The sequence below is a fragment of the Rhea pennata genome, chromosome 20 (assembly GCF_028389875.1).
Source record: "Rhea pennata isolate bPtePen1 chromosome 20, bPtePen1.pri, whole genome shotgun sequence".
Classification (NCBI taxonomy): domain Eukaryota; kingdom Metazoa; phylum Chordata; class Aves; order Rheiformes; family Rheidae; genus Rhea; species Rhea pennata.
The window spans coordinates 10,148,123-10,160,102 of NC_084682.1; the positions used below are offsets into that span (position 1 = coordinate 10,148,123).

Below are 11,980 nucleotides of genomic sequence, written 5' to 3' on the forward strand. Positions count from 1 at the left end.
CAGTCTGCAGCTCCCTCATGCAGATAGAGCAGGCTGGTACACTTCTGATTTGCAGAGGGACAGATAAGGATAAGGCCTCTGTTTGAGGCCCTTCTGTTATCAGCAAATTCTAATAACATCCCTGGTCAGGACTGACCCCAGTGTGAAACTTCAGAGATTGCTGGTGTTGAAAGCTGAGATTCGAAGAGGAGCCTAAAGCAGTTTATCTGACAAATCTTGCTACAAATCCTACATGCTGGGTAGGGACGAGTCTTTCCTTAGTCCACATTTGGAGATGCGTATAAACTTAAACAGACAAAGGCCAGCTTTTTACATCTCATCCACAGTTGTGGCCAACTTCTAGAACAGAACTTGGGAGGAAGGCCAAAAAAAAAAAAAAAAAAATGCAGCTGAAAAAGCAAGCTGTATTTCAACAGGAAAAAGATCCTACTGATTTCTGCAGATAACTAGCAGAAGTTCCAAAACATAGAACTGTTTATACTGTAGTTACATTACATCAATTCATTGGCAGTGGAATGCATAAATCCCTTGGATATCTTACATGTCAAACCTGCTATGGAAGGATTCAGTTATTTCTGTGGTCTCACTTTAGCCAGGGGTTAACTGATACCAGAGGTCAGAAAACCCATGATATTTAAATCTAGGTGCGTGTATATATGTGCTGGGCTTAGGTTTTGCTGCAAACAGTGTGCAGAAGATAAGGCCCTGAAATAACTAGCTTTTCAGGGTTACCACTGAGGTGACTCCATTTTGCAGACAGCCAGTAGCCCCTCTGGATTCTGCTGAAGTAGCTGGATGTTGTGGTTTCTTGGCTAAGAAAGGGGGATTACATATTACCAATTACATATCTGGAGAGCAGTAGTGAAGAATGTTTCTGCAAGCTAGTTAATATCCTGAGGATCAGCCAGTGTGTGGCCCCTTTCTGATGGGCAAAGCTAAGTCCGCTGTCCAAGCTATTCTGTGGGAACTGTTCAGCTTCAGATGGCTTGCACCATGCTTCCCACCAGCGCGCGCATCTAAACCTAAGCACTATTGCCCTAGTTGCCAAGTGCACAAGATGAGATAGGAGGGCAGGAGAGTAGTGATAGCCAAGTCTGACCTAAAGATAATGAAAGAAATAACTCACAGCTGAGTTATTACTGGAAGGACACACATGTAAATTCTACTTGAGCTATCCTAGCTGGGGTAGCTTCCAGGCATTTAATTGGTTAAGACAGATATATAGCATTGATGATACCTGTTGAGGACCCACATCAATTGTTGGCAGAGCTTTCTTTTACCACTTCATGTAGCCATGTCTGATGGCTTGTGTGCTATACGAAGGAAGCAAAATAAACTCATCCTGTCAAGAGCTGCTCTGTATTGTAATTGCAGTATCTATAAGGAGTGTCAGGGTTGGATTATTGGAGATGTCAGAAACAAAATAGGAGAGATTAAATGGACACAAAGAGCTGCAAAATGAGGAGGTAATTGCACTTCACAAGAGTGCGAAGATAACACTGGCAATGTAGATCTCAAACGGTGCTGCGTGGAGATGAAAGTGCATGCTTTGTGTCCTATAGTCCCTAATCGTGTTCCTGGAAGTGCAGTATAATGCCTGGTCTGGAGGAGCTGAGCTCCCAGGAAGTGCTGCCTTGGTGAACCTTACCAAGGAAGACACCGTGCACCTATTGCCAAGGAAAGCACAGAGGGAAGGTGAACTCTGCTGCATCGCAGATGGACTTTATCAGCAGTGTTACACAGCACTTTAAAGAAAACCATCTCCCTGCTGAATACAAAAGGCAAGGAAGACATGCATCTGTTTGAAAGGTTTTGCAAGGGTAGAATCTCTCCAAACATAATGGCAAGTGTCCTCGTCCTGCCTGCTGTACTATGCCGCTCCCCTCCAGCCTGCGGCCCGTTCTAGACTTACCAGTCACCTTCACTAACCTTTAAAATGCTGCCCAGTCAGCCTGTCTGAGCTAACCCAAGGTCACTGTGAGGCCATGGCTCCTCCTAGAGAGCAGAGTACTGGCTTGTTGCATTCCTGAAGGTGCTGCTGCCGGCTATTGTCCTGAAACAATATTTAAGCAGCAGGAGATCTCTTCTGGCTGTCATTTAGCTGCGGTTGCTTCTCATTATCGAAAGCCTTCATCTGCAGAAAGGCTCTTAAATGATGCTGTACACACTGGGCAGTATTCAGATGGATTTGTTTTATCTCAGGTCCTGTTTTCCCTGCATGTTTGTATGGCACTTTGGGGGCATCTCTGGGCCAGCTGCAGAGCTGCTTGTGCAAAGCTGTAGGCACAGCCAGAGGTGTCCCGTTCCAGATGTGCAGATACCTGTGCTTTGCAGAGAAATGTATCACCTACTTTGCCCAAATGACTCATCCTGAGTAAGGAGTCATCTAGTGTCCCTTCACAATTTACAGAGGGAAAACCAGCCCCCTCTAAGGTTCAATGTACCCTGCCGCTTCAGTGGTTTTAAGGTGGGATAGACTGCCCTGCAGTGCTTCCCTAGGCTTTACTGACTCTAAAGGGAGCCAAGGCTGCTCACTCGCTCTTCAGCAGCTAAGATTAAATTGACCCTGCCATATGCCAAGCCATAGGACAGAATTGTTGGGTGTGCTTGGGCTATCTCGGCGTTAGCAAACCAGGCAGTGCAGCTGCTTTCCCAGTGCCTGTGTGAATAGGCTAGCCCTGCAGGGAGCTGTTCTCAAGACCACTTTTTCTTGACTGAGAACTTGCTCTCTCTTTTTTTTTTTTTTTTCCTGTCTGAGAAATCATTCCTTTCTACTTATTCCCTTGCCCTGTTATTGTGGTGATTGAGCGCTTGAATATTTGAGTCTCCAGTGAAGCCATTTGTCTGATGCTGCATCCTAGCTAAGAAGTAGCATTATGCCTATTTTCCTGTGGGTAAATGAGAGTAACCTCCAGGTGAGGAATGGAAGTGTCAAGGAATGCATTTATGTGCTTGATATCTGCTGGAATCAAATCCCCTACAGAAAGGCAGGTATGACTGAGGTCAAAAAGGGTATTGGGGTGAAGTAAGGCGGTCTTCCTCCCAGGGAAGAGTTAGGAGCTAGCATGGCCTAACCCCTAAAGTGGCTTCTCACTTTCCAGCCCGTTTGTTTCTCTGTGGCAGTGTCTGATTGCTTGCTCTTCTGCTTGAGTTTTTCATAGCCTGAAATAGAGAAGTCCAGAGTAATTACAGGCAAATTCAAAGCAGGAGTTATGCTATTAGAATAGCGTTTACCTCAACATTCTTGTGCATCTCAGCTACTTATTCTATTTCTTACTATTTCTAAGTCATGAGCATTATAGATCTGAATAGATGATTGTTTTTGATCCTTGGATATGCAACACTGATGTAAAATGGAGGCTCAGCATTTCTGGGAGCAGGGTTAAATGTTGTTTTTATAATATTCAGTTTAATGGGGGTGTAGGTATGATATGGAGAAGCTTACGTCTGTACATGATAGACAAATGAGTAGCAGGTTGGGAGATTAAAACTAGCAAACGAGGGGACAAATGCCAAGTGTCTGTCATAACCAGAAGAAAAGTCCCTTTGAAAGTTTTTTTTCATAGTAAGTTTGGGGATTGCAAACATTGTTCATAATCCTTCTGATGAGGAAGCTAATTATTTCTATCGTGCTTTAGAGCTCTAATCACAAACAAGGGCCTCCAGTAACAGGTGCTATAGGCAAAGACTGAAACAATGGTCTAAAACTTCAGGAACAGGTTTTGAGAGAAGAAAGGTAGTGCTTTGGAGGCATGATGCTACGGTGAGTAGAGCATGATGTAGGGTCAGGTGTTGTGAGAGGTAAATGATTTTTACAGGCAAACCTAGAGATGTTGAAAGTGCAGATGAGCAGCCTGCTTGCTGCAATACAAAAGCAGGAGGCTCTGGAGGGGTGAGGTGGCCAAGCCTGGAAACATTGAAAAGAGCATTCATCAACCACTGCAGGAGAGGATGCTGCTATAAGCAAAGCATTTGATCATGAGCCACATCACCAGTTTTCAGCTGGAGTATCAACTGGTTGATGCCATCTGCTGCTGTTTCACAATGGGACAATAGCAGGGCTCTTTCCCATCTGCGTCTGGCAATAAGTGGGCTCCTGTCTTGTGTGCACTACTGTGATCCATGTCTTTACTCTCTCTGCTGTTGTGCTTTAAATCCAGTTGGGATCTACGCCGGTGTGCAGAAAGAGAGAGTCTGCAGTGCAAACATCCCTCGACTGATGTGTGGCAGCAGGGTTCCCCAAGCCCCTGCTCTCCAAGAGTGCTTGAAAGTGTTTGCTTTGGATCAGAATAGGAGGAGGGATGAGGAATTTGGGGAAAACCGACTTTCTTGGAAGAGAGATTTGTTATCTTTATGGTTTTTGAATCTGAATGCTTGGGATCTTATCCCACCAGAAATGAGACATGCTGAGATAAATTAGTATTTGCTGTGAACACTTAAAGTTTTCCTCAGAAACTTAATAACTTCATAACCTCAGAAAGGTTACGAAGTAAAAGCTTTAATTTTGACTTTCAGTTCTCTAAGTAGACCATGACCTTCTAAAACTATTTTCTCTCTTCATCCTTGCCTAAAATCAGCTGGGTACAATTCTGACAGAAGGGATTAGAGTGCACCACTCCTGTGGCGTCCTTACAGTAGTGGTCAGTGTAGCATCCTTGTCTGCCTGGCAATATATCATATATGTGTACTGCTAAGTCAAAGACAGACTTAGGTGTTGACTTCTCATAAAGCGCAGGTGTGAGGGTTGATACGAGGTAAATCAGTATTTCCAGCTGACTGCCATCTCCCTCCTCTGAAGGTTTAAGGAGTTTTTTTTTCATTCCCCTTAGCTGCATGGTGTGACTTCTCTGCATACAGAGGAGGATGTGCATTGTCTTCATGAAATGCCTATTTCTTTTCACAGAATCACAGAATGGTAAGGTTGGAAGGGACCTCTGGAGATCATCTAGTCAACCCTCAGCATAGCCCCTACGGGGACTGAACCCACAACCCTGGCATTAGCAGCACCATGCTCTAACCAACAGAGCTGAACCTGCTTTTGCATGAAGGATCATATTTACTGACTTAGTGTGTTACATTAAGTGAGATTGTTTATTAGCAGTTAGTTGGAATCTACTTAGGTACAACAACAACCTTTTCTGGGGTCTCAGATCACCTGGTAGCTAAAACTCAATCCCCCACCCCTGCCCTGATGTAAGTAGTGTAAGCTAACTGAGGATCTAGCCCAATTAGCCTAAATGGCACGGGAATGAGGTTCTCATTTGCATCATTGCTCAAATCCCATAGAGTTGAGCTTTGCAGGAGAGAGGGAATTTGGCTGCATGCCTTTTTTTTCATTGCCAATTTGGATGAATTGATGTTTGATGTATGTAGGTAGCACTACCAAGTCAACTGAAGTGGACAAAGGTTAAGTATGCACTGCAGGCAATTATCCATCAGTATAAAAGCTCTTTGGTATAATATTTAGATATTGAAATGCCAAAAAATTGGACATGATGATAGCTTTTGCAACACTGTATAATTCATACATTATAGCTCTGCTTTTAGTCTTTAATATTTCAGTAGTAGTACAACACGTTTCATCAGGAAATGCAACATGTGAAATGCAGTAGCTGTAAATAAAATAAGCACTCAGCTGAAACAGTTGTCTCCATTTCTTACTATGAATCTTTTCCTGACTTTTAAGCATCTTGAGTATTTGCTGTAAGAAAATCTTTGAAAGAGTAACCCTGAGAGATCAGCCGTTTGTAGGATTCTCTGCAGCTCACCTCACATGGAGAGGTGAAACGTCCCATTAGAGGCAAGAACATAGTTCCCCTGGGCTGGAGTGAGACTGGCGTTTTCCATGCAATTGCTTTAGTGTGAGGCTTCAGTGACTTCCCTGTCAGCAATGTCCATGGTACCTAGAAAACTCAATTTATGGTTGAAAGGATTAATATCTGGGTATTATCCCATAGTACATCAGCAAATAACTCTTGTGTATTAAGTAATTTCTGGGCAGCAGCATATTTGACACTAGTGAAGCTCTTCTTGAGGATTCTCTGGTCATTATTGTATTGCAGATTCTTCCAGCAGAGGCAGTAATTTGGGACATGCACACCAAGACAACTGTGTTCAGGTGTTGTATATCCTTAGGAGCTTCATATCTTTGAGACTTTGGCCTCCATCTAATTTGCTTGAAATTGAACAATTTTAAAATATTGGCATGAGATGAATCCATGGACAGCACAATGGAAGGGAGGAAAAGTAAAATACTACGTTTTAAATATACATTTTTTTTCAAATCCACCTTTAGCACTAAGGGCTTCACAGGTGGCTGAGGTATTTATTGCAACTGCAATGGAACTGCTCTGCAATGGCAAAGCATTTGAATGACTGTAATGTGTTTGCCAGTCCAGCTGTGTGAAGAAAAAAGCCAACGGGGCTACAGAGGCCAGCTTCACTGGGCCACCAGGAACCTGTTTGCCTAATCCTGTCCCAGTGCCATGATGGGACTCCTAGGAGCCACTGTCATCCCAGGTGGATTCATCTCCTCTAACCTAGCAGTCTATCTGAACAAATCCCTCCCACTCTGTCTACAATGTATAGAGCGAAACAGGCCCTTTTAGGGAGCTACTTGCATCAATGTCCACTGGTATTTCAATCAATGGCACCAGTGTCTGGTGTTTCTCATTAAAGCACTGTTCATGAAATTATCTGGGCATATTAGAACCTCAGCTCTTTCATTTTCCTATGAAAGTAGGAGTTCCAGTGAGAAGTTTAAGTCGTAAATCCTAAAGGGTCAAGAAACAACAGGAAAATGTAGTAATTTATGGAATGTTTACTTAAATCCAGCTTCTGCTTTTCATGCCAGTCTCAACTGTGGGATTTTGGGGGGTTGGCAACACTGCTGTTGAAACTGTAGCCACTAAGGCATAGTTCCACTGCTCTGGGAGTATAAAGAAAAGACATAGTGTAAGTGAGAATTAGCTTTTGCAGGCTCTAGTAGCTCTTAGTGTGTTTTCTAGTCTATCCATCTATGATCCTTCCATAATCTTTGCAGAGTTAAGGACTCTGATAAAATGTCCATTGAAATCAGTGAGTTGTTCTGTACTCCTCCCTGGGCATTGGATTTGATCCAGCCTAAATACCCAATCTACATTTTCATGAATTATTGCAGAAGCTGGGAACATACCAAGACAGGTATAATTTTTGGGTTGTGTGAGGTTTCACTCTCTACTCTGACTCTAACCAGGTCAATCTACACTTCCATTACGGACAAGGTTGATCTTATATCTCTATGGCACTTTAGTCAAATTATGTGCACATACAGTAGTTGCAAACCACTTTTCCAGTGACTCAGGCACTGATATTAAGGCATGTATGGTTCATGCATCTGTTCTGTTGTAAATCTGCTGGTGCTTCCATGCAGACTGCTCAAGAAGCAGGAAAGACACAGAAACATCTGTTAAGAGTTTTAAGCAGCTTGTTAGATGAATTCAGCACCTGGGTTTCCTGTGGTGAATCAGCTATGCTCTCTTCGGTATGTATGAGAAACTGTAAGAAATACAATACTCCTAGGGATCCACTTTCTCTTTAGTTCATGGTGGATTGCTCTGGGTAATTTCTGCTAGTGCCAGTGGGAACTGCATGAGTAAAAATGCCACATATAAATAGGGGAATAGCACTCCGAGAGGGAAAGGTCTACTGTGCTAAATGCCAATAAACCAGATTCTGTCTGTGGAATTATGCCAGCAAAGAACTTGGCCCTTTAATTTCAAATATTATGGCTTATATCCACAGCCCTGTGTGTGTGTGCAGTCTGCATGCTAGCAGTGTGCCACAGGGTCCAGCTTAGGCTGTGAAAATATGTGCAGCGCTCTCAGCGTTACCCCAGTGCTGCTGCCCTATGGCAGTGGAGAAGCTACTCCCTGAACACGCTCACGTGGCACCGCTAGGTCCTGTTTGCAGTGCTCTCCCTCTTATCTCCAGTTACCTCCATGATAGTAGCCACTGGTGTGTGGCAGTTATGAAGAAATGGTTATCTCTAAGATAGGAAAGTCCCAGTTCTGAAACTATTTTTTTCACAAGCTTCCTTCCTCATGCCTAGAAAGGACCTCTTTGTTATTTTTGATTGATACGCAACAAAACAGAAAACTCATTTTGCTGGGAGTTTCTGGCCATGCCATAAAACTAATTCAAGGGCCCAGTTCTGTTAAAGGAAACGCAGAACAATTGCACTGTGAAAAGTTGTTTCTGTTTTGACAATTCTGGATTTTCTACCCTGTGTATAATGTATTAGACATGAGTCAATGTCAAGGGCTAATATACCACAGCCGTATTTTCTGTGTAAGTAAATTCATTGTAAACTACGTAGAGTGCCCAGGAGCACGTCTGTTCTGCTCGCTGAAAGGACCTTGTGTGTGAGAAAGAGAAAACAAGGCTTCAGGAGGCAAATGGTTTTGCTGCAATAGTGTGTTCTGTTCCGTGTTACCTATAGGGTCGGGCTGCCTAAATGCAGGAGTGTTCAGTGCGCTCACGTGCTTGCTTAGTGACCCACATATAAAAATGCAGAACCTGAAGGAGAACTTTATCTTGGCTAACACACTGATTGGGCTGGGTCTGGGTTGCCACCTGATTTGTGCTGATGTAGATGCTGTGCTGCAGGCAGGCAGCAGGTCTCTGGCTGCCTATACCAAGATGTTGTTTTCTCTTGCTGAAGTGAAGGATGCAGGCACAGACCCTGCATCCCAGGCAGCAGATACCCAGACCAAAACTTTCCTACCCCTTGGGAATGGAGAAGGCCTCTAGTAACCTGGACATAATGTGTGTTTCACCTTCTGTGGTTGTAATGATCGCTGAGCTATTTCTCTCCCTTTCCTGAGTGATTTTGATTATTATGTATAACAGCACATGGTCTCCAGTGGATAAAAGCCTCTAATTCTATTTTATCCATCTCAGAGCAATCTCAGCAACTTGCTGTTGCCTGTATTATTCTGTTGTAACTATGGCATGTATTATTGCATATGATGTGAAGGACTTCATAATAAATATTTAGTATTTCTTTAATCTGTCTGTTCTTATATGTTCTCCAGATAATCCCCTACTCCACCATGTACTATTTAATAATTCTTTTTCTGCCAATCTGTTTTTCTTTCATACAGCCATGTGTGCCCATCTGCCCTGGGATGTGCTTTCTGTGGGCTCTTCTTCCTGAGCAATCTTCAAAGTCTTTGGGTTTTGTGACTGTGTTATTAAAGGAAAAAACTTTTGTTGCATGAATTTAAGTAACAGTAAGGTGATTTGCATTTAGATTCTAGCTATTTGGTGCGCCCTTGTTTTCTGAATGCAGGTCAAAGGCCTTCATGAGTTTCATGGGAAGGTGGTAGGGACCAAGACCCTGTGGGGACCACTCTAAACATGGCTAGATTGCAGTGGCAGTGAGGAACTGACCTTAATGACTCAGGCCCTGTTTCTAGTCTTGTGTTTCTGCATAACGGTCCTTTTCCAGTCCACCTTGTCAACTCCCTCTGAGCAGTGGTTTAGGGACCAGATGCACCAAAAGATGCACCTGGACCAGGATGGTTAACATCCCCCAGAAGACCTGTTTGTTAGTTTACCTTCTCCCTCTCTGGATCCAGGTGCAACCATTGGCTTACCAGTGCCTGTGGCAACGATTTCCACAAGTACAGGACTTCTTGTTTGCATTTTCCTTGGAACAAAGATCATATAAGCAGAGACCAGGATGTGCATTTTTCTGGAGAGCTTTTTTTCCCAGGCAGGCCTGATGGGCAAAGTCAGACCTCACTATCACATGCTTTCTCTGCTGCTGTAAACTGAGACTATTAACCCCCAAGGGACAGAGTGGGAGATAAGCTGTTCCTTTCATCACGACATCTCCTTCATAACAACCTAAGCAGAAAAGTGTATCTGCAATGGTCCAGTGCTTCACTACTTGAAAGTTAGTTATTTTTATTACGAGTCATGATTTATTATAATTAACTAGTTCTACAAAACCTAATAATGAAATCATGTCAGTGTTTCTTAAAGCAGACAATAACGCTGATCCAAAGGAGACATAAGGAGTTTTGATCATCTATTAATAGTCTAGCAGTCCTGTTTTGAAAAGATACCCAAATTCATGTGTGGTGGCATTAAACACTAACTCCTCTTTAAAGAACACTTAGTGCACCTTCGTAGTGTCTATTATAGTATATGGGATTTTAATTGCTTTATTATAAAAGAAAGCAATATTCACCCTTTTATGAATTTTGATTTAATGACTTTAGCACATTCATTATTAGTTCATTATGGTTCTGTGGAATTGAGGCCTCCTGAGTTAAAAGGCTGTCCCCACACTGAGCTGGCCTCAATTAAAATGTAATCATAGTGTGGTTAATCTCAAGGACTTGCTCTATGCATGTAAGGGTGTATGAAAGAGAGGCAGTGAGGGCATGAGGAAGCAACGTGAATGCAAAGAGGTGGGATTTGCAGTGGCCAGTGTGTGCTGCGATGTCCGATTATAGCACAGTGCTGAACTGCACTGATTTCATCCTTTGCTTGACATATGACACCCTTGAAGCAAAAAAAAAAAAAAAAAACAAAAAAACAAAAAAACAGCCTTTTGCAGCAGAGAACTGTCTTGTTTATGACTGTTTGGCCGGTTCCTCATCTAGGCCTGAAGCCAGTGAAGGACCATGCAGGCATCGACAGCGTGACTGGTATCAGTGAGCCCAGCCACAGGTTCTTGCACAAGCTCATGGATGGACTGAGGCTGCTCTGGGTATGTGAATGGGAAGTACAGGGAAACCCCTCCCTTGTGCTGTCAAATGCTGATGTTCAAAGTATTATAGATACATTAAAGTCAGTGGGGCTGTAGAATTCCTGGGGAAGAACAGTAGTTCTGCTCTGACTTACGTATTTCCAGGGTTGGATTCACAAGAAAACCCTCTTCTGTCTAAACTTCCATATTTGGTCAGGGGGGCACATTAAAAGCAGCAGTTGTAAGCTGAATTTCTCATCTTCCAGATCAACAAAAGTGATTTGATTTAAAATAGTCTCTTTCTAATGTTCTGCCATACGGAACGATGTAATAACCCTCCAAAAGAACACTCCAAGCAGTGCTATTTGGGGATTGCTTTTCTTTGTTAGCTTTTATCCTGTGGTTTTCCTGTAATCTTTTTTCATCTCCCAGATCTTATTGAAAATGTCTCAAGCTCTCACCAACCACTTCTAATGTTTCAAGGTCCCTTCAAGCTTAGCTCCCAGGTAAAAGCAAGAGATCTTGTTAGGAAAGCTGAAGTGCTTTGTAATGATTGTTTGAAAGGCTTTAGGTTATATTATTTGAATCTGCTGTTGTGCCAAACCTGGAATCTGTGAAGCCCAGAGCCAAGTAAAATGGGGAGAGGCCAGATCCCTGTGCATTATATAACAATTAAGTGTAATGTGGGGGTCAGGGAGGATTTCCATGGTAGCTTTCCATTGAGAAAAGCAGATCCTTGCTTGAGTATAAAATGGAGAACATTCTTCAATGTCAGTTTGTAATTTGATATAATTTGAGCTAAACAGTTGAAGTAAATAAAATTAAAAAATAATAAAGAAAACCTCCAGCTAGAATCCTACTTGCTTGGTAATAAAAAGTCCACTGAACGTTTTGAAGAACGGCAGTTCTTCAAAGTAGAAAATGAGGTGTTTGTAAGAGGGGAAAAAATAAATTAAGCCTAAAAGGTCAGTTATCAGGAACAAGCCTTGCCAGATTTTGTGCCATATTGTTTAATTATCATGAAAGATAATTGCTGTGGGAACGTCAGTAACTCCAGTAACATCAATATTTCGTAAAGCTTTTATAGATTACAGGAATACATTGTAAAGTGCTGTATTTTATGAAGTAACAAAAGCTGTTTGGGAAAATGATATTTTAATGGCAACAACGTGCGCCTAGAATTTTACACCATCTTTCCAGGCTGTCGTTGTCTCTTCGTTAGTTTACAGCTGCACTCGG

The 11,980-nt window shown here is 42.6% G+C and overlaps 1 pseudogene; it reads left to right on the plus strand.

The window, feature by feature from the left end:
• Positions 1–11,215, plus strand: part of LOC134149611 (PHD finger protein 7-like) — a 65,843-nt pseudogene extending 54,628 nt beyond the window's left edge.
• Positions 11,216–11,980: the final 765 nt, after the last annotated feature.